The sequence below is a fragment of the Rousettus aegyptiacus genome, unplaced genomic scaffold, assembly GCF_014176215.1.
Source record: "Rousettus aegyptiacus isolate mRouAeg1 unplaced genomic scaffold, mRouAeg1.p scaffold_m13_p_15, whole genome shotgun sequence".
Lineage (NCBI taxonomy): Eukaryota > Metazoa > Chordata > Mammalia > Chiroptera > Pteropodidae > Rousettus > Rousettus aegyptiacus.
Window position 1 is genome coordinate 31,449,441 of NW_023416290.1, and position 21,277 is coordinate 31,470,717.

General features: G+C 41.0%; 1 long non-coding RNA gene across 1 annotated transcript in view; it reads right to left on the reverse strand.

Moving 5' to 3' along the window:
- Positions 1-295: 295 nt before the first annotated feature.
- Positions 296-21,277, reverse strand: part of LOC107517282 — a 29,928-nt gene continuing 8,946 nt past the window's right edge. Inside the window, exons 3-5 of the long non-coding RNA XR_004954707.1 lie at positions 20,455-20,581; positions 15,519-15,582; positions 296-5,459 (exon numbers count right to left, since the gene is read on the reverse strand). This is a non-coding gene — a long non-coding RNA (uncharacterized LOC107517282). The remainder of the gene's footprint in view (positions 5,460-15,518; positions 15,583-20,454; positions 20,582-21,277) is intronic.

Consider the following 21,277-nt stretch of genomic DNA (forward strand, 5'->3'; position numbering starts at 1 on the left):
AAGGCTGAGCAGACAGATCCCTACGCAAATGCCTCTCGCTCGGCACTGGGTAGGCTCGGTAACTGAGGGCACCGGGGTGAGGGTCGGACGGGTGGAACCAGGTTATAAGTAACCTTGGGCAGGATACTTATAAACTTCATTTGGTAGCAGGCTCCTAATTTTTTAACGAGCATAAAAATACCCACAGGGCTTTCCTCAGAATTAAATGAGTTTTCGAAGCACTTAACACAGAGCTGGGCACAAGACAAACCCTTAACGAATGATAGTTGATATTAGTATAAGCCTCGTATATGAGCAATAGCAAAGTGCTCTCTCATTACGGCTTCTAGTTAAATGTGTGATTTAATGGAGAAAAAAACATCTGGGAGTTTTCTCTGGCTGAGAGTAAACACTAATTTCAAATGAGAAATCTGTGCTAAACCATTGTACCTCAAATGGAACTCCAATATTTTTTCAAGATTATGTATTCCGTTACCAAAGGTACACACACTAATCAAAGCTGTGTTTTATTTATTTTAAAACACCCTGTGTTTTAAAATTTTCACCAATAAACCATGTCCACTAGATTACCCCGTATTTCACTGCACATTTCAATAATATTTAAACATTAATCAACCACCTTGGATTTGCCCCTCTGTATTTATTGTGCCTGTATTTTATTATTTCCTTGGTAAACCTTGTGTTTCAAAGGCTTTCCTGAACAACTCAATCACAAAAATTTGCTTCTGGGTGACACTTAAGATATAAGGTTTTAACCCAGTGGTGAAATAATTTTAATTATAAAAACAAAAGCATGAAATGGAATCCTAGTGATAGTTAAACAAATTATTAATTATCCAGACAGCTTGTAATTCCCTTCTCTCTCCCTTCTCATTCAGTTTGCAGACCTGGATGTCATCTCATTAAATCAACAGCTCAGATATGCACATAAATGTCGTACACCAAATACACATTTCTTTTTCCACCTCTCTCTCAACCTCTAAGCTTTTCATAGTGGCAACATCAAATTAAATCGGGAGGGGTGGGAGTAAATAAAGAAAATCAGGTAGTCAAAGCAAAAACAAGCTACTGCAGCTGGTACTTCAGGCCAACAGTCCCCAGGTGTCAAAAGAAAATTATGTGAATGTAAATACAGTGTGCGCGGTCGCATGTGTGTGTGTGCGCACGTGCGCACACACGCATACTTATTCAATTCAATAATTATCAAATTTCTCCCATTTACTAAGTATATTTCCAGCACTAAGCTACATGCCTGGCACATACCAGTCTTAATAAATGTTAATCAAATAAATCAATGAATTACAACTATTCCACTGAATATTTGGTCTGTGCATGAAGTTATGATCCCACTTAGCATCTATATTTAAGAGTTTGTTTTAGCAATTAAAAGTTTTAACTAGTATACTTTGTTCAAGCCCCAAATACCATTAAGATTAGATAAATGTGCTTCTTGTACATTCCAATCCCAAGGAAACTCTTGTACTTCTTGTATCGGCTTCTATATGTCATCCATCCATTTTCACCCCTTACACCAAGAGCTTGCCAAAGTTTCTGCAAGACATGGAAATGTGTGTCACCGATAAAAGGAAAATGGAGACTGGGCTGGCCGATGTGTTCTGAAAAACAAACCAACTCTCTCACTTCCCTCACATCCATGACTTTGTGGAATGAGTTGCCCATGATTCCCAGCTGTAAGCCCTCACTCTCCACGAGCTGGGCCTAGAGAAAGGAGCCCAGAGCTTATGCCTTGGGAATGGCTTGCAATAGTAAGAAATAATACAAGGCATTTGCTTCTAGGAATTTTGGTCTCTGATGCTCCAGGGAGTCCTGAGATGTCATTGTGGGAACAGACTCTCACTGAGGAAATAGGAATTGGTCCCAAAGTCATTTAAAAAATACATTTGCTATTGAAAAGAAAAATGAATCTAACATCTTTCTCCTGGAACTGACTTGCAGGTAAGTGGGAACTTTAGTGTCAGGCCTGGGGTTGCTTCCAACTACTACACAGCTGGAGTTGCTCCTTATACTCCTGTACAAAACTCATACAAAAACCCAAAGCTATTGTGTCATTCACTTCTCCATTTAATTATCAGGCTTTTTTTTTTTTTTTTTTTTACTTTTAATAACCTTTCATTCTCACCATCTGCAATTGATACCTGAGAGGTGTTAGGATCTTTAATATCTTCCTCTGAGTTGGTGAAATTAGAAGAATTTCTTTAGGATTGGAATTAATTTGGGAGGCATGGTTTCCTTTAATTAAAGACTCAAACCAGAATTTTTAATAAGCAAAAGAATTATGTTCAGAATTAGAGTGGTTCAGCCAGATTTGGTCCTTTTGACTTCCTGAGAATATAAATGTGTCCTTTCCTCACTGTCAGAAAACAGATGGATGCTTGCTTGTCACAAAAGGGCTCTAGTTGATATCAATTTATTAACAAGCATGTTTTGGGTAAATTGTCTGTGCTCTGATCTCTGGATATAAATTAAGAAAGAGGCTTCCTTCTCACCATAACAGAGACTGGAATGAGCCCTGCACGTGTGGATCAATGGGGAGGTGGGTCAGTTAGATAAAAAGGCTCTGACCACGAAAGCAGGCAACGAATATGGCAGATGATTAAGGAGTTGCAGGATGAGCTCTGTTGTAAGAGTTAATCTGGCAACAGTAAAGAGAGAAGGTGAAAATGGGAAAGTATGGAGCCTCCAGTGGAAACCCTGGCACCAACGTGTCAGGGTCTGGCCTAGAGAGTTGGCAGTAGGAAGAAAGGGTGAATGACACCCCCGTCCCGACCCCCCGCAAGGGGATATTCTAAAGAAATACAACAATTGGGACTTGTCAAGGTTACTGACAAGATAGAGGTGAACCTAAGGCAAGCCTGAATCAATGCTAGAAATAAAGGAGTTAGGAAGTGAGTAGGCGTGAAGGGTTCTGGCAGACTAAATTCCAGCAAGCAACTGAGACATGGCAGAGCCTCACGTCAACTTATTAGTAAGTATTTCTGGGGCGAATACTTGTTATGGGTTGAATATGTTTCTAAAAAAAAGATATATTGGAGTCCTAACTGATAAAAGCACCCAGTCCACCAGTGGTTGCCTCACATTGTTAAGCATGGCTCCAGGGAAAGTGGCTGGCCACATTCCTTTTGAGGGGTTCTGCATATCTAACAGCATTCAAAGAGATACAGAATTGAAGCCACTGCTCTGAAGAAACAGCTTTTCAGGTAGCAGCCACCAAGCTACCCAACTTCCTCAGACCTTCCAGTTTACGTATTTTAAGATAGATTTCTCTGACAACATGGCACTCATCCAGAGAAGAATAACCAATGTAGGAAAGTCCTTGAAGCCACTGTTTTAAAAAAGCTGTTGTCTATAAAGAGCTATCATGTGGAGGAAGGAGGGATTATTCAGAGAACCAAACAAGGAGAAAAAGGTAGGAGCTGCAGGGGAACCAATGTTGATTCATTATAGACTTTTCCTTTATTTGGAGCTTGCTATCATATCTGTCAGAGTAAAGCATTCCCTAGATATGTTCAAATTATCATAGAATTATTGGATTAGGTTAGTACAGACTATGGAGCCCAATTCTTCATTTTACAAAAAACAGAATTTCAGCATAGAAATACTACAGGCACATCATTGGTCCTGGAGGTTAGAGTATGGGCTCCTGCATTGAAGGGGGTGTTGATTGACATGATCTTCAAAGCCCCTTCCAACATATGAGCCTCTCAAAACATAATGCAAAATATGAACAGAGAGGCAGAGTTTCATGGAGGCTAACCACATTGGCTTTAGTCTCAGGACTGGGCTCAAATCCTGGCTTCACCATACAGCAGCTACGTGACCCCGGACAACCTGACACCTAACTATATTGCAGCCATCATGCTTCCTTATCCACAAAATGGGACCAATACTGGTACCTACCTCAAAGGACTATTGTGAGGTACAATGAGAAAATATGGGTTAGCTATTATTATCTTAGCTTGGCCCCCATACCTGATTTATACAGGTGTTTCATCGGGTACAAAGTATACTTTAACTTATTGCTGCTACATTGAAAAATACTATACTAAATGTTAGGCCAATTTGCATGAACCTAGCTATCACTTTGTGGAATTCAATCTTTTTAGAGCCTTTGGAGTTTTCTGTTATGCCAAGTTTCTCTTAAGAAAAGTGGTATCTGAATAAATATATATAGTCAATCATTCACTTATTGAGAAACTACAGTATGCTATACCCAGAGCTACATACTGGGAATAGAAAAGTAAATCAGACACACCTTGCCCTTCATAAAGCCAACCTAGAGAATAATATAGAAAATAGATGGGTGCTTTTTTCACAAAAGACTTCAGTTCATATCGACTCATTAATGAGTATTTTGAGGTAAACAGTTGTTATAAATCGTATTGTACCCCCCCCAATAGAAGATATGTTGGAGTCCTAATTCCCAGAACCTCAGAATGTGACTTTATGAATATAGGGTCTTTTATGTAATCAAGTTAGAAAGAAGTTATTAGGGTGGGCTCTAATCCAATATAACTGATATCTATATTTAAAAAAAAAAAAAAAGGAAAAATTTGGATATGGAGAAAGACACACACACAGGGAGAACTCCATGTAAAGGTAAAGGCAGACATTGGGGTGATGCTTCTAAAAGCCAAATAACATCAAAGGTTGGCAGCAAACCACCAGAAGCTTGACGAGAGGCATGGATTTTCCTTCACAGCCTCTGAAGGAACTAACCCTGCTCATACCTGGAAATTGACTGTCTAGCTTCCATAACTGTGAGACATAAATATCTGTTTTTAAGGCACCCAGTTTGTGGTACTTTGTTACTGCAGGCCTAGCAAACTAATGCATACTCTATGCTAAATTCTCTGCTAGGCACTTTGGGAGATATAAAATAAGAGATGAAAATAAGGGATACAACTGGTTGTAACACAGTATCATGTTGCAGTAGCATGATGAAGAAAGTATTAAAGTAGCATGGAATAGAAAGTGATTAATTCAGATTAGGGAGGGAAGAAAGCAAGAGAGTCTTTATTTAAAAAATATGACATTTGAGCTAGCTCCTAAAGGATGGATATCATCTCATGAGGTGGCAAGATGGGGAAAGGATACTTTAGGCCAGAACGGCATAAGTGAAGGCAATTCAAGGACATGGTATGTTCAGGGGAGTCCAGTGCAGATAGAGAGGGGGCCAGAGACATGAAGTGATTGAGGAAGACACCATGGTCAATCTGAGAATGTCAGCCTAGTGGATTTTACTGTAATTCTATCAACAGTAGGGGATCATCAACAATTGAGGAGGCTGTGTTATAATTTTCAAAATTACAATTTTTCCCCAAAGTGCCTCCAAATTGACACTGACCTCATGATGAATTCAAACATCTTGTCTTCACAGGGAACTCATTAGCTGAGGAAACCACTAGGTGGGTCTGGATCCCCAAATCCTTGACCAATAGCTGAAAAAAGAAACAGGATGCATATCTAGCTCAGTGCCAGATACAAAATAGGTGCTTGTTAGCAGTTGATATCCATGTATCCATGCAATAACAATTTAATGAGTACCTATTATATCCATTCCGGTGAAGAGACTGGTATCTAGGCAAAATGACAAGATGGTAAAAATGACAAACAAAAGTTTTCCCCTTTGTTCTAGCAAAAAGAGGCTTAGAATAAGCACATAAACAGATGAATACATTTTCAGATAGAGTGATGAGGAAAATAGAATAAGTTAAGCACTATAGAGAATAACAGAGGGTTAGAAGGGTGCTGAGCAAACAAGTCCTCTAAGGAGGTGACATTTTTGTTGACTACAGAATGATATTAAGAAGCTATTCATACAAAGATCTAGGGGAGATTTCCAAGCAGAGGTGGAAATGAGTTTGGAGCTTCAATAAACAGAGAAGCATGGTGTGGTGGAAAACAAGGGCTGGCACACTTAAGGTCTTGCAGGCTACCTAAGAAGTCTGGATTTTATTCTGACTGTAGTTAAACTATTGTGAGTGAGCCCAGTAGTTAGGAGAGCTCTTTGACGTTTACTCTTAAAAGCACAGGAGTAGGATGAGAAAATGAGTTAAGAGTTGTCACAATAGTCCAGGTGATGGAGGGAGGTGACTTGTCCAGGTGGAAGCCATAGCGAGGAGTGGTAGAATTTTTTAGACATTTTTAGAGGAGAATCACAGGGCTTGATGAAGAATAGTTCACGGGCATAGTGTGTTCAGAAGATGAGAACTGAGTTGCATCACTAAATTGGTAAATTGTAGTAAATGGTGGTGTCACTAAATAAGAGGGCGAGGTTGGGAAAGAACAAGTTTGATTGGAAGAGAATAAAGTCAAGAGTTCTATTTTGAATGTTTTAATTTTGAAGAACTTATTAGACATCCAAGTGGAGATTTCTATTACCTGTACCCAGGATTAGGAATCATCTTATTGTGTCTATTTAATTATACTCAGTCTTACCTAGAGGCCACACAAGCTAATCATTCTTGAATTTTAAGTAGTCATTGTCTCAAGGCCTGATGTTCCCAGTGTAATAAATAAAACCCTCTGAGCTCCTTATCCTGCCTTCACATTCCTGCCTCTCTGACTTACAGTTTCATTCTCATCCTTCCTTCAGGTCATCTGAGTTGGATGACTACTCAGTCTGTCTCACTGCTGCAGAATTGGAAGTATAGGTTCTCTGTCTAATAGCTGGGATTGGATTATGGGTTAGCAGTTGGTAATTTCTTGCTCTTGGAATTCTGAAGGAAGGGCTATAGAGGAAGAGCCTGACCCTGGAGTGGATTCAGAAGCTCCTCAAGGCAGGCAGAGGGAAGTAAGCTATCACTGGCCATCAGAGATGAGGGAGTCCCTGCAGCTGGACTCCATGAAAGAGATGTGCTGAACATCTCCACAGCCTTCTGAGCTTCCCTGAGGGATCCAAGCACACTGGAAAGCAGAATGGAAAATTACACTCATAGGTTATTCCTTTAAAAGAAGTTTATGAAATTGATTGGTACGTTGTGATAAATTCTGGACTCACAGGATAGGAAAAACATAAAACTAAGCTTTGTCAGTCTGGAAGCAAGGAAAAATTGTTAAAAAAAAAAAATGTAAAACCTGCACCATGCCCTAAGCTATTCCAGGAAATCAACCCTGATTCACTAATTCAGCTCCCCCCCTTCTGAGCCCCCTTTCTCTCTTGCTTTCCTCTTTCTTCCTTCCTGCTCTCTTGCATTAATTTAATTTTTCAGAGGAAATGGTTTATGCACTTGATGAGTTGTTAAAGTGTTTGCTGATGAGCCAACTGCATTCTCTCCTGTTGTGTCAGACTCTGATTCTCAGGGGCAGGAGGGATGAGTAGAGTTCTTCCAATTACTAGGAACAGCCTCTATGCATACATGTTGGGTTTTGAGGGGCTAATAAATAGCATCCCTGTTCACCACAAGAGTTCTGAAACAGTTCAGAGGTATACACAGGAGTCTGGCAGATGAAGATGAAAATATTATCTTCAATATAGATGAAAAGCTCTATCTGAAGGCATAGCTTTGGTCTGTTGTTACTGCCACTCACCAGTGACAGGTACAGCTGGAAAATGACAGGCTCCTTTTTGGAGACAATCCTACAGAACTTTCCTCATAACCAAGAACAAATGAGACATCATTCTATCTAAAGGCTCATCCCTTAAGTAGGACCCTCCCTCTCAGGGAAGTGTAACACAAAGAGAGAAAGGCCAAAGTGGTTTGTCCCTCTAAGGAAGGACCCTCTATATAGAGGAACCACCAAAAGTGGGAGAATATGTGTCCCCCCTGGCAGTTCCCCCTACAGAAAGAGGCTCAGGGAGATTGACTCCTAATGCTCTTCCCAAAAGAATAATAGTAAATGTAAAATTTCAAGCACTGGTAGAAATGTTTGTGGAAATTTTTGAACAGTTGCCTCCTCCCATGAAAAAGTTGGTCCACCTTGGATTTCATCTCACTATTATCATAAATCAAAAAGGAACATGTATCGTCAATCTCAGAAACCACTTATAAGGCACTAGAAAGCATTTGGAACTGAGCTTGATTATATCTTCTCCAAACTCTCACCAGGGCTCAATGTGCTATGAGATAAAATCCAAACACTCTAGGCTGGTAGGGAAAAGTCTGCTTATTTTCCCCTACTAGCCATTCTTTTTTTCTTTCATTTTTTTAAAACAACCTTCATCACCCCAAGGGATGAGGCTGTTCAGCTAAAGACAACATGTCCCAGCTTCCCGTGTGGCTACTTTCCATCCAATGAGATATGAAAAAAGGCAATGCAGGCAATATCTGGATTTTCATCTTAAGAAAAAACTGCTTGGCCTCTACTTTCTCTTTCTTTCTTTCCATGCACCAGAACAGAGATGTGATGGAGCTGAACCAGAATCCGCCAAGTAGACATTATCTCAGGGGACAGCATCACGAGATGGAGGTATATGGGTTCTTAGATGACTCTGTGAAGCATAGCCAACCGCCCCTCCAGACAATGTACTTACTTGGACATTTACATGATTTAGAACTAAATTTTCTGCCTTGGTTTCTATTAAAGTGACCAAATCAATATGCTAATGCTGGCACATAAAGATCCATAAATTCTGCTCCTAATCATCCTATTTCCCCTTCTAGCCCTACCTGAACCTGTAGACACGCGCCTGAACTTACCACATATGTCCTTGCTCTCTGTCTTTGGCAACTTTATACTGGGAATATCATCCTCACCTTTTCTTCATCTGTCCAGGCTTACCCATCTATCAAGTTTCAATTCATACTCAGTTCATTTCAGTCATTAAACAAATATTTATTAAACACCTACAATGTGTCAAGCACTGAACAACTTTTTCCTATAATCAAAGGGCAGCTATTGCTAAAGTCACCTGTTAACATGCAACTCACCTCTCTCTCAGATGTTAGGGTCTCCATTTGAACTTCATGCTATGGACTGTATCCACCAGATTGAATTCCTAAGCCAACTACATCCAAATTTAGATTGAAAGCATTTCCTTGCAGTTAAGGCTTTGGCTGGCCTTTATTCCCAGTTCTTAAAAAGTAGCCTGTAAGTCCTTAAAAAGTCCCAAGTGAAAGGAGTGTCTTTGTTATTCATGGTGGGCCTTAATAGTTCATGTTAATGAGGTGACTCATAGTGGGCCCCTAGATACCTTGTGTTAATAAGATAACTCAGGATTGGGCTAGCCTGACCAAATAGATGAATCGTGTGATTAGAAGCTTGGTGTTCTGAGGCTACCTAATATCAGCTGGCCTCTGTGGAAAGGAAGGGCTGGAGTTTGAATTCAATCATGTGGCCAGTGATTCAATCCATCATGCCTACATAATGGAATTCCAGTAAAAATTCTAGAACTAAAGCTTGATTGAGCTTTGTTGGTTGGTGATACTTTTTGTATTGTCATACATTGACATGCTGGGTTGGCCATACAGCCTGACTTTTCAGGGAGAGGACATGGAAGCTTCATGTTTAGGACTCTCCCAGACCTCAATGCATGGGTCTCTTCTTTCGACTTATTCTAATTTATCTCCTTTTACATATATAATAAAACTGTGTCATAAATATGTATAGCATTTCCTGAGTTCTTTGAGTGGTTCTAGCAAATCATCAAACCTGAGGGCATAGTGTGAACTCCTAAATGTGTAGCCAGTTAAGAAGTGAGTGTGGTGTGGGGACTCCCAAACTTGCAGTGGGTCTCTAAAGTGAGGGCAAACTTGTGGAGGGCTATGTCTTTAACCTATAAAGTTTTGTCAACTCTGAATGCTTAGTGTCTGAAGGCATGGCAGTATTCTTCGTGCTTGGGCTGTGTATCTGAATTGCCTGAATGTGTCCTGCATTCATTCAACCAATGCGCAAAAAGGTATTGAGAGTCAACTATGTGTCAGGCACTGAATTAGTGTTTGGATAAAACATAGATGAGTTAATTACAATCTCTACCCTCAATGAGATTGAAATATAGTACAAAAGGAAATACAATAATATGATAAGCATGCATAGAATTGTGTGCAAAGCATACCATCAAAAGGAGACTCGATTATAACATGTGGAGAGGAAAGTTGAAGAAAATTTCATCAAGGAGGTAACCTCTGAGCTGGCTTTTGAAAGATGGATAAGCATTTGCCTCAGGGACAAAGAGAAAAGGGTATTCAATTTCACAGTGAGTGTAGAAGCGTGAAAAGGTACATCTAAGCCTATTCATATTGTTGGAGCACAGTGTGGAAGTAAGAAGAGGTGGGTAGAAGACACTAGTTCTGGAGAGGTAAGAAGAGACCTTATGTTCCATGCTAAGCAGTTCAAATTTATCCTAGAAGTTTATCAATGTGTAGCCTAGGGTCCAACTGGAAGTAAACAATTTTTAACAAGTAAGCTGTTTTAAGAACGATTGTAATAGGCAATGAGGATTAAATTGCATAAACTTGCATTTTGAATGACTACTGTGGCCTTCTAGTACCTAGAAAAAAGTAAACTAGTTTACACAGATCAACCTTCTAGCTGAAATGAAATAAAAATTATGGATAAAATTATAAAACTATAAAAACACTGAAGACCTGAAAAAACATGAGGAACTTCCAGGCCAATTTTTTGATGAAACCCTGCAACCATAAAGGTAAGCCAAAAACGAGATCTACAAAATCACTTTTGACTCAGGACATTTGCCAGTAATACAAGTGCCTATGCTCAGGTTGCCACCAGCAGACATAGAGAGACAAGATTTGGGCTCAAGCCCAAGGGTAAGAGGTCTTGGAAGATCCTTCCTACATTGAGCTGAGGCCCAACAGCCTATGTACTCTCAAGTCAAGATTAACCAGATCTTGTCATCCCCCCATCCTCAGAACTTCTGGAAACTTCAAAAGAGGACTATTTTAGTGATAAACAAAAGGGGAAAGAAAAAAGGGAAAGAAGAGCATCTATTCTTGAGTATTTTATGGCCAATGGCCAGCCATCTCAAAAAATTTGCACTTTGGTCTATAAAATTTGAATTGTGAGCCAGTAGTTCTCAAATTTTGAACTTATTCTGAGATGTTTCAACTAATAGCTCATCTCATGAAAAGGCATATCCATCCTAGGTCTCGAGAACCCTCACAAATAATTTTTCAAGAACAATGAATAGCCAATCAGCAGTCAAAGATTACCAGGCATATAAGAAAGCAAGAGAACCTTAACACAAACAAGAACAATCAGAAATCATAGACCACAAAAATAGTCCCATGCATATTTCAGATACTAGAATTATCAGACCCAGATTTTTTTTTTAAACTGTTTTGATCATGTTGAAAGAAATGACAAACATGAAAATATATACAAGGAATAGAAAACTATACAAAGTGATAAGGCACATTTGAGAAAGAAATGAACTTCCAAAATGGAAAAATATAAAAGCCAAAACATATAGTAAGTCGATGGTCGTATTTGGCTGCAGAGTGGATATATCAGAAGAGAAAATTAGTAAACTAGAAATAATTTTGGACATCCTTCTGAGTCAGAGTTTCACTTTCCAGGACTTGAGGGCAAAAATTTTCCCAATTTTTTCAACTGCATTATGGTAAATTTCACACATCGAGCTGATCTTTTATAGAACAAAGGTGAATAATTATTACCTCTGCTTCCTCACAGAAGCTTTGATTCTTGAAATACTTAATGTGGTGGTTGATTGCACCCATATCTTTGGTCATCAGTTCAAAGAATGCTATGATTCATTTGCCTGTTAAGTAGACATCCAGTCTAGACACTCAACCCAGAACTCTGAAAGAGTGGAATTTGCCATCACTGGCAGATAGAATAATCAGTAGACACTTAATGAATACCTAGTATTCATTATCTTAATCTTTTTTATTAAGAACCAACATTCTTTTATTGCTCCATATCACCAATACCCTGTGTCTAGGGTGTGGTACTATTACAGAAGTCAATGACCTTCCCCCCAGCTCCATATGGCACCTGAAGGACTGGAGAGATTTATCTGAAGTTTCCACAAGGAAAAGCACAGAAAGGACCTCTTTGCCCTTTGTTAATTAAAATCAAGTACTCTCTTTTGGAGAGGGACTCGACCCTCTGAGAGCTGCCATGGAAATTTGCTTACTAGAGGCTTCAGCAACAGTTCACACATTTCCTTTCACCCACAGCAAAATCTAATCAAGGCAAAGAAATATTCACAATGTGAAAACATTTACTAGCAGGGGACTGCATGTGCATCTTGCCAGGTACAGGCCCTGCTTTCTTTCTCTTTGAGGACACCCAGCTGGAATCTCCAGGGGGAAACACATCTGAGGAGCATCATCACAAACTAGCTGTGAAGACTGACCAAGAAGAGCATGGTCCATTCCTGAAGGAAGGGGAAAAAAAGAATAAATTGTTTGAGAAGCCACCTGCTTCTTCTCCCTAAAGAAATAAATGGAGAGGCTCAGGTCAGGATCGGGCCCTGAGAGGATTCCAGGAAAAAGCTCATCTCTGACTCACCCTCTGCTCTAGTAGCGAAACCTTCCATTGATGGCTGAGATTTTTGAGTCATTTTCCCAAAACAAAAGGAAGCAATAATATTTCCAACTCAGAGGAAAAACAAAGGATAAAAAGTGGAGGGAGCAGGGAAGTCTCTTTGAAGGGGAAGGCAGAGCTTGGGCATCTTTTTTATTATCCCAGTTATCCAGATTCCAAACCTTCTGGCTATGTTACTGTAGCATTTAGAGCTGGAAAGAAAATGTGCAATTGTTAGCCCAACACTTTTACATTCCAAGGGAGGAACTGAGATCGTTCTATGTGGATGAGTGATGTGTCCAAAGTACTTAGTGACAAAACCAGACCCAGAACCCAGGCTCCCTGATGTGACCACCTACACTGACCACACACTGTCCCTTCCTTGCCCTAACTTCCCAGCACCCATCAATCAAGGAGTTCTATTGAGTGTCATTTTCCTGTGCTATTTCTTGTCAGTGCTACCACAAAATCACCAGTCAAGACTAAAGAAGAAAAATAAGATCAGGTTCTGTGCCAAACACACACTCAATCCTTACAGTAAACTGATGAGCAACAATTCCTGCCTCTCACATTTTGGAACAGAGGCTTGGAGATTAAGAGAGGTAACACAGCAATCAGGTGACAAAATTAGTCCTCAAACCCCTCATTCATCTGATTGCAGGACACATTTGTCACCTCATCATGATACTGCCTCCTTCCACTATTTCACTGGCTTCCAATTTGGACCACCCCCCACCCCACTTGTTCTCTCCCCGTTTCAAACTATCCTATACTCTAAATCCAGATTGTCTTAAAACTTTTTAATCATGTCACTTTCTTTCTCAAAAGTCTAACTCCTTATCTTGTCATTTGGAAGTGTCCATCATATAATCCATCATATAATCTGTCTTCCAAGGCTGGTACTTGCTATTCTGTGGGTGTGTTTTTGCATGCCTAATTTCCCTCGCCTAGAGTGCCTTCCCCCTGCCTTTTCTTCTCCTCAAAATACCATCATTGGTTACTTTATTTCCTCAACACAAGTAGAAGCCTATTAATTACTCTACAAGATTTATTGCCAAGAGGCCATATAGTTCAGTAGGCAAAGCACAGACTACAATAAGTTGCCTAATTTGAATCTCGACTCCACCAGTTATTAGCTACATGACCTTAGGTAAGTTTCTCAATTTGTCTGTGCTTCAATTCCCCAAAACATAGAATGGGGATCATTATGACTTCTACCTAGAAAATTGTCGAGAGGATTAAATCGGTAAGTACACATAAAACACTTGGAACAGGGCATGGAACAGAGTAATGATTCAATAAACAGGAGCTAGTCCTAGCAACAGTAGTAGGTACCAAACACTGGACCATTTGCTGGGATACAAAATTGAATAAATCACAATCAGTCTCTTTCCTCACAGTCTGGTGAGCAAGGCAGGCATGCCACCAGTAATTACAACCCACAGCTCTAAGTGCTACAACAGAGGCCAGTACAAAGGGCTGAAAGAAAGGTATTGAATGTCTGAGGAAAGGTAGAGTTTCAGAAAAGAAATGACTCTTTATCTCAAAATTCAAGAAGCATAAGGGTTCCTCCTAGATGCTTCTGAATGAACATGGCACAATCATGCTGGGCTGCAGGGAGATCCAGTGGTTGAAACATGAGGCCTATGGAGCTACGAATGAAGCTGGAAAAAGTAAACAGGGGCCTGATCTCATAAAGACCTTATGCCATCCTAAGAAGTTTATCCTTGAGGTTGAAAGCAGAGAAATGTCCACCCCACACCATAACGATCTCAGATGCTCCTGGACTGGTCTAGAGCACTCATGGCATGTTTTACTAATAGGACACTTATTTGCTGTCTTCTATTATTTCTGAGTACCAAGCAGCCCACACAAGCATTTTCTAAGACTCTTTACTGTGCTGACCCTCAACAGGATTGATGTGTTACACTAGGTAGCCCTGCTATGGCAGCCACAGCTGATTGGACCAAGGATTAGCATCTGACCTAAAGACAATTAACTACCTGTGGGTTGGCCAGTGCTCTGGGAAGGGGACCAGACCCAAAGGTCAGCTCATTGGTACTATCCCATCCTGGATGCTGACTGTCCAGAGTTACTCTCTTAGGAAGTCTGAACGTGAAACATGCAGAGAAAAAAACAGACGTAGGGGCAACAGAAGCAGAAAACTCCCTTTGAAAAAAAAAAACAGTAAGCAGAAGCCGCGAATAAACCAAACCTAGCAGGTAGAGATTGAGCAAGTTAGTAATATCAGAGAATAAAAGCTTAGACAGAAATAGATGAGACACTATAACATGACATACTAGCTGGGGAATGAATAATGAGATAAGTCATGTCATATCCTGAACCATTATCTAATTCTCAGATACCGTTCCTGTGTTTTGTGAGTTTGGCAGTGCAGCGATTAACATAATTTTCCATTTGTCTTAGTTCCCTGAGCATCCTCAGAATAAACCCCAGAACACTCTGGGAAAGCTTCTTTCCTTTGCAACCTGAATGAGTCTAATGTAGCAGGGACGTGTCATTTCTGCCCAGCTAGATGGCATGTTCTACGAGCCCCTACTCACGGAACAGCCTAGGGATGGCAGAAAAGTGAGAATAAGCACAACCTATTTAGACAAATTGCATTCTCCAATGCCCAGACAAAGGAAGCCCCCACCCCACCAAAAGAACTTATCCAACAGTTATTTCCCTGAGATAGAACACATACACACAAAGAAGACCCAGAGCTGATGGTGGCTTTTCTGAAAGTGTCTGTGACATGGGACTTTCATTTCTCTAGGGAAACGATATCTGAAGGGATTTAATGGGAAAGTCACTTCATGAATATCTTACTTATTTTACCCAGGTCCAAATCTCACAAATGCATGCTTCCTCCTCAAGCAGCTGGACACTGGAAGTGTCCAGGAAGACTCTGGCTACCAGAGATGCCCCAGAGAACCAGGACTCATGGAACTGCAATGAGAATTCAGGACGGGGTGACCCACATTCCAGCTTCCAGGACCCAGCCTCCATCTGCCAACGCACTGTTGCCTCCGCTTCATGCTTACCTGCTCTTGCCTTCTCGTTGATGCCTTCAGCTATCCCTCTGTGTTCACAGCAACAGTGGTTAGGCTGCCGATTCAAAGAAGCACAACTTCAGAGGAAAGAGATGGCACACGCCTCCACCCTACTCTGTGTTCCAGGGGCTATTTGTAGAAGTTCTTCACAAGAAAGAGAGGAAAGGCCTTGTGTGTGCTTCCCACTCACATCACGGTGAGGTTAATCAAGGCTCTGTGTGCAGCTTCTTCCACCATCTGTTCACACTGCTTTCTCTGGGAGACTTGGCAGGGAAACGCATGCTTTTTTTCATCATAACTCAAAGACATTGAGGTTTTTCATACCTGTGTGGGAACCTGTGCAAGTTGTGATTCAAAGGAGCTTCATGAGATGAAACAGAAAGAAAAGCAGCGAAGGCGCCAAGCTGTGAGTTATAACAAGCTTCTGTAACGCTGTGCCACAAGGGCCATTAGAACGAAGAGCTCCATTTCCTTCTTTCCCTTACTGGCTACCCTGTCAAATTCAATCTAACTCCAACCCAAACTTCTTTTTAACTAAATGAGTGTTTTTCAAGCTCTAGCTGATGGCAAACTGAACAGCAGTACTCTGTAAGAGCCTTGTGGTTGGTGCCTTGGCCTAAATTTTGCTCTTGTTCTCTATTCCCTTTTCCTGTTCCTTCCTTCCTCCTCGCTTCTTTCTTTCTGGTTTTTAGTCTTTAGTAAGTTCACTTTGGGGCCTCATTTCTGCATCATTTTCTAGATATTTTTTCTCCTTTCCTGCTACCTTCTCCCTCAGTTACCCTCACCTTCTCTTTTGCCTCTTGTTTCTTCCTTCTCTGCCTCTCTCTCTCTTTCTTCTGCCTTCCTGCCTTTTCTCAGTCTTTATGTTAAGAACTACAGTCCAAAAGCTGGAGTGACAGTCCAAATGTTAGCAACAGGTACCACACAGACACAGACTCATCAGAATAAATGCTAGCTATTGAACTAGACCACGACCCATAAGGTTCCCTGCTCTGCACTAATCAGGTGATTGTAAAGTTTGGATGAGGAGCAAGGAGGCAGGGGCATGAGAGAGTCCTCAGAAGGCTCATGGCAGTGGCTAATTACTAGCACATCAGGAGTTCAGAACTATTTTATTCTTAATGATCAGGATGGCTGCAAAAGATGTACCAGATTGAGAACAAAAAAAAAAACAGCACCTGGCATCCAGGAATTGGGCTGGTTCTAACTGCTAGAGCTTGGTGTTGTTAGAAGCTGGCATTGGCATGCAGAGCTAGGCCTGTTAAATATAAATGATTTCATAGAGCGGCCAGCATCTAAAGGCCACTCTATGGCTATGATAGATCAAAGCAAACACAAGACCACTCTATAATCATATCTGAGCACACACAAAAATATGAACATTGTCTAAATCACAAAAAATGACCAAACATCTCCCATTCTGCTAATCAGTGACCCCTCGTCTTTACCAATTATAGCTCCAGCCTTGATTCATTCATCCTAACCCTCTAGAGAAGACATGCTAAGATACTCAAACATAGAATTACCTCTACTTTCTTCCTGAAAGTATCCAATCATGATATTCTTGAACCCTCCCCAAATCATCAAACACAAACCCAAATCCTATAGTAGCTTCTTCCTAACACCCTTTAATGGAGTTTCTCCATGGTTCACCATGGTGTGTGTCACCCTCATTACAATAAGCAATAAACCCAACTTGTTCAACCACAGGTGTGTTCCTGGTGGTCTTTGGCTGGAGGTCATTGACAAGATGCATTTTTGTCCTGACCAAAGGCGTGAGATCAACTTGAGGAGGGGATCCTTGACAAGAACCTAAACCTCCAGGGAGGGCTGCCAACTAAGTTCCCTGGTGAGGAAGAGAAAGGAAGACCAATTCCTCACCCTGCCCCCCTTCCCACTGGTAATTCTGGGAAAACTCTCAAGAGAAGAGGATGACAGAGAGGGAAGTCTCCAGTGACAGGAAGGACAGCATGGTGGCTTCCAAATCTAGCAGGTAACATCCTAACCTCTTGGCTGGGGAGTCCTGCCTCAAGGCATCAGAGAGGAAAGCACACAGTTTGGTACAGATGAGTCCCTTTGCCCGCTTGAGGGTGGATTACCTACCACCCACTAGGGACAGTTCTCAACCTGTCCAAGAATAACCATAGAGTATCTGTATTACGTCTGCTTCCTCCCTCACCACAGTCCACTTCCACTCCAGAACTGATCCTACTTCCTCCTTATGACCAAGTTTTTACTTTGGTTCAGGAGCTCCAGCAAGTACTATTTTTCATTTCAATATTGCTTTCAACTAACATGAGAGAAAGAGCTTAGAGCAAATAGAAGACTTATTAATCCATCAATATTGATGTCAGGAAATAGGATACTTGCCTTGTAGAACACAAGTTGACCTGAACATTAGCACTAGATTTCCCGAAACATAAATGACCACACATGCCCAAGTTCATGTAACAATGAGTCTTGTTACAAAGCAGTTCTTTCCTACTTTCAGACACTTGAGTAAAATATGCCCCTTCAGAAGAATGCATAATTGCTAGACAACAAATTAGACACAAACCAAGGATTGCTCCCTAAATTATTCAAGATGTTGGAAAAATATATACACAAAAGAAATCAATCAAAGAAATCAAATGCATACCCTGCAGTTTAGAGACAATTAGGTGAGAAACATTCTGCAATTTAACACCAACAATTCTTTCTCCCACTGAGTGGTATCAGAAAACTTGGAAAAATTGAATGTGATATCATATTACCAACCCACAGTGCAGAAGTTGTCACCCTGAGTGCTGGATATCAGTAAACAGAATTATAAAACCTAGTATAATCACAGAACAAATGCAAACCCGAGGGGATTACCATCTATTTGGATTACCAAATAAAACAATAATTATCTCCATGTGCGAGATTACCACTGATGGGGGTGCTCCTGATTCAAAGTTCTCAAGGTCTCAGAAGTAGCACCTAGGACCGCTGGAGCTGAAGGGCAACTCTGCATCCCACCGGCACCCCAGACACCCATTAGTGAGACAGTTTAACCCAACAGCATAAAACCTCCGGAAGGTGTAGGGAGCCACTCGCCCTGTGCTCATCAAAAAGGTATATATATTAGGATAACTTAGCTGCTATAATGAATTAAATTTCCAGGGTTTTAATAAAATAAAGATTTCTTTCTCTCTTAAGTAACATTCCAACTTGAATGTTCCTGGCCAGAGGGTAGCTTTCTTCCCCATGATGATTTCCTTCTCATGGCCCCACTACCCCACCAGAGCAGCAGTTCTCTGCCTAGTGATCCTCTAGAATACTTAGGAAACTTTTAAAACTCCTGCTGCCCCACCACACCCCAGACCAATTTAATTAGCATATGAATGGGCAGCTAAATTTTTTTTAGACCTTTCCTCCTGGTTCCAAAGAATAGGCAAATGTGGAAACTACTTCACCAAAGCCCCAGAGTCTTTCACTTCAAGCTTGTGGAAGAGGAAAGGAGCACCAGAGAAGGCATACCCACTCCCCTGAATCCCACCCTGAAATGACAGACATTTCTCTGTCACATCCCACCTTTGGGAACCTGTATTCAAGCAAGGGCAGAAAATGCAATCTCTGTCTGGCTTGCTTCCTCCCAGTTATGTTCCTACTACGTGGAAAGGAGAGGACACATTTTTGGAGGTTAGCTAACCGTCTGGGTAGAACGATGAGTACATGAGAGGGGCTATGCAGAAGAAGAGGAAAAGGAGAAAAGAGGTGAGAGGTAAGAGGAAATAAAAGGAGAGAGAACCATGACAGGTCAAAAGCCAGATATCCTGTGCCACCTCATGGCATTCGGTGCCACATTACACATGGAATACAAGCTCCACCTCTCACTTCCTGTCAAGTCATCTTTTCCATACTGGACATACCACTTCCCTCTTGGGACCAGTGTTTTGTTTTGGGTTTGGTTTTATTTTGTGATTTGCAAAAAGTACAGTCTCACTAATCAAATGAATGTTTGTGAAACTGAAATTCAATCCAAAGCACAAACACTGGAAGACACACTCATCTCCCTACTTGTTTGAGGACCCCTGAGGAATCCCAATTGTGTTATGTGATCATCTATGACCATTTCCCCTTCCATACCCACGAACCAGCATTGTTTGGGGTAATTGAAGCCCACTTGCATGTCCTATGGTGACAGTGAAAGTTTGAAAGGTAAATGGTAAAAGGGAGAACTTTGGGAGCCAAAAAGATTGCTGAGTGGAGTTCCACTGTCTGGGAGTTATAATAGCCTCTGCATTAAAGACAAAAAGGAGCAATTGCTGTTTGGCTGAAATCTCTAAGTTACTCTTTTTACCAGATTAAGCAAGGGTGAAGCTCCTTCCCCATGACAGGGTACAGCAGAGAACATAGGGCAGAACCCAGAGGCAGTGGAGCAGAGCACAGCAGCTCAGGTTGGAGCCGAGGGCAAGCCCCTCAGCTTTGGGGAAGACAGCCTTTTGACTACCGTGGTCAGCAGGAAGCCGGCATTTTCACTGAACGTGTTGAGGGGCATTGGCCTTCTTTATATTCCATTAATGTCGGCTCGGACTGAAAATGAACTTGGAGCAATGGCAGAAGGGAACTGAGAATTCTCTACTAAGAACAAGACACAAGCAATCGACAGTCCCACAGAGTGGTTTGGGACAAAAACAACACAGGCCACATGACAGGATGTGGATGTATAAGAAAAGATGCCTGCATCCAACCAGAACTGAGATGGTTTCTTGGCCACACCAGGAAGTTAGGAAGTGGACAGGAATCCCACACCACCACTGGGTGGTATTTATGATTGTCACAAATCATCAAGCTTGGGTTACCCCTGGGGTAATCTACCTACATTCTGATTCCACTGTGGGAGTTCAGTCATCCCCAGCATACCCCATTTGTTACCTTTATATAATATAGTATAACATAATACCTTTCCAGGTATTAATATAAATAGACTCCTATGCCTCACTAGATTCATACAGTCAAAGTTCTAGTGTCCAAAGTGAGGCATTCAGGCGAGCCATTTCCTCCACAGAAAACACAGCTGGCAGCAGCATCTGAAAAAGAAAAAAAATAGAATGAAAAAAGGAAAAAGAGAGGAAGCAAAAAAGGGAAGGAGGGAAAAAACTCTCAGTTCTGGGAGGAAATATAGCGAACTGAAAATAATAGACTCCAGCACAAAGAAAGTATAGAATGCAATTCAGGCTCTGGTAAAAACTAATTTTTTTATCTTGAACAAGTCCCTTAGCATGTCAGGGCTTCAATGTCCTTCTGTAAAATGAGAGATTTGGACTAGAAATTGTAGGACCCCGTCCAGCTCTACAATGCTTTTATTCAGTGAAGATGATTATGGAAAAATGAATTTACCTAAAATCAGCTTGGTTTCTTGTAAGAAAGAACTTTATATAAATCTCTAGTCATTTCTAAATGACTTATGTAAAAAAGTCTGAGTTTAGAAGTTCTGCAGGCTCCTGCTTTCTCCCTGTCCTTTCTCTTCCTGCTACCCTTAGCCATTACGCTGCTCTTTAAAGGCGACATTAGATGAACAGCAGGAAAAAAGAAAATGAGCTAAAATTCAATCATTTGCTTTTCCTTACTTAGTAAAGAGCAAATCTCAAGCAACAACCAGCTAGAAGGTACCACTGGGGACTCAATACATCATAGAGAAAGGAAGTAGAGAAATGAAATGTAAGCATTGATTTACACAATCATGCTTTGCTTCTCTGCCTTGGGTATGCAAGGAAGACTAGCAC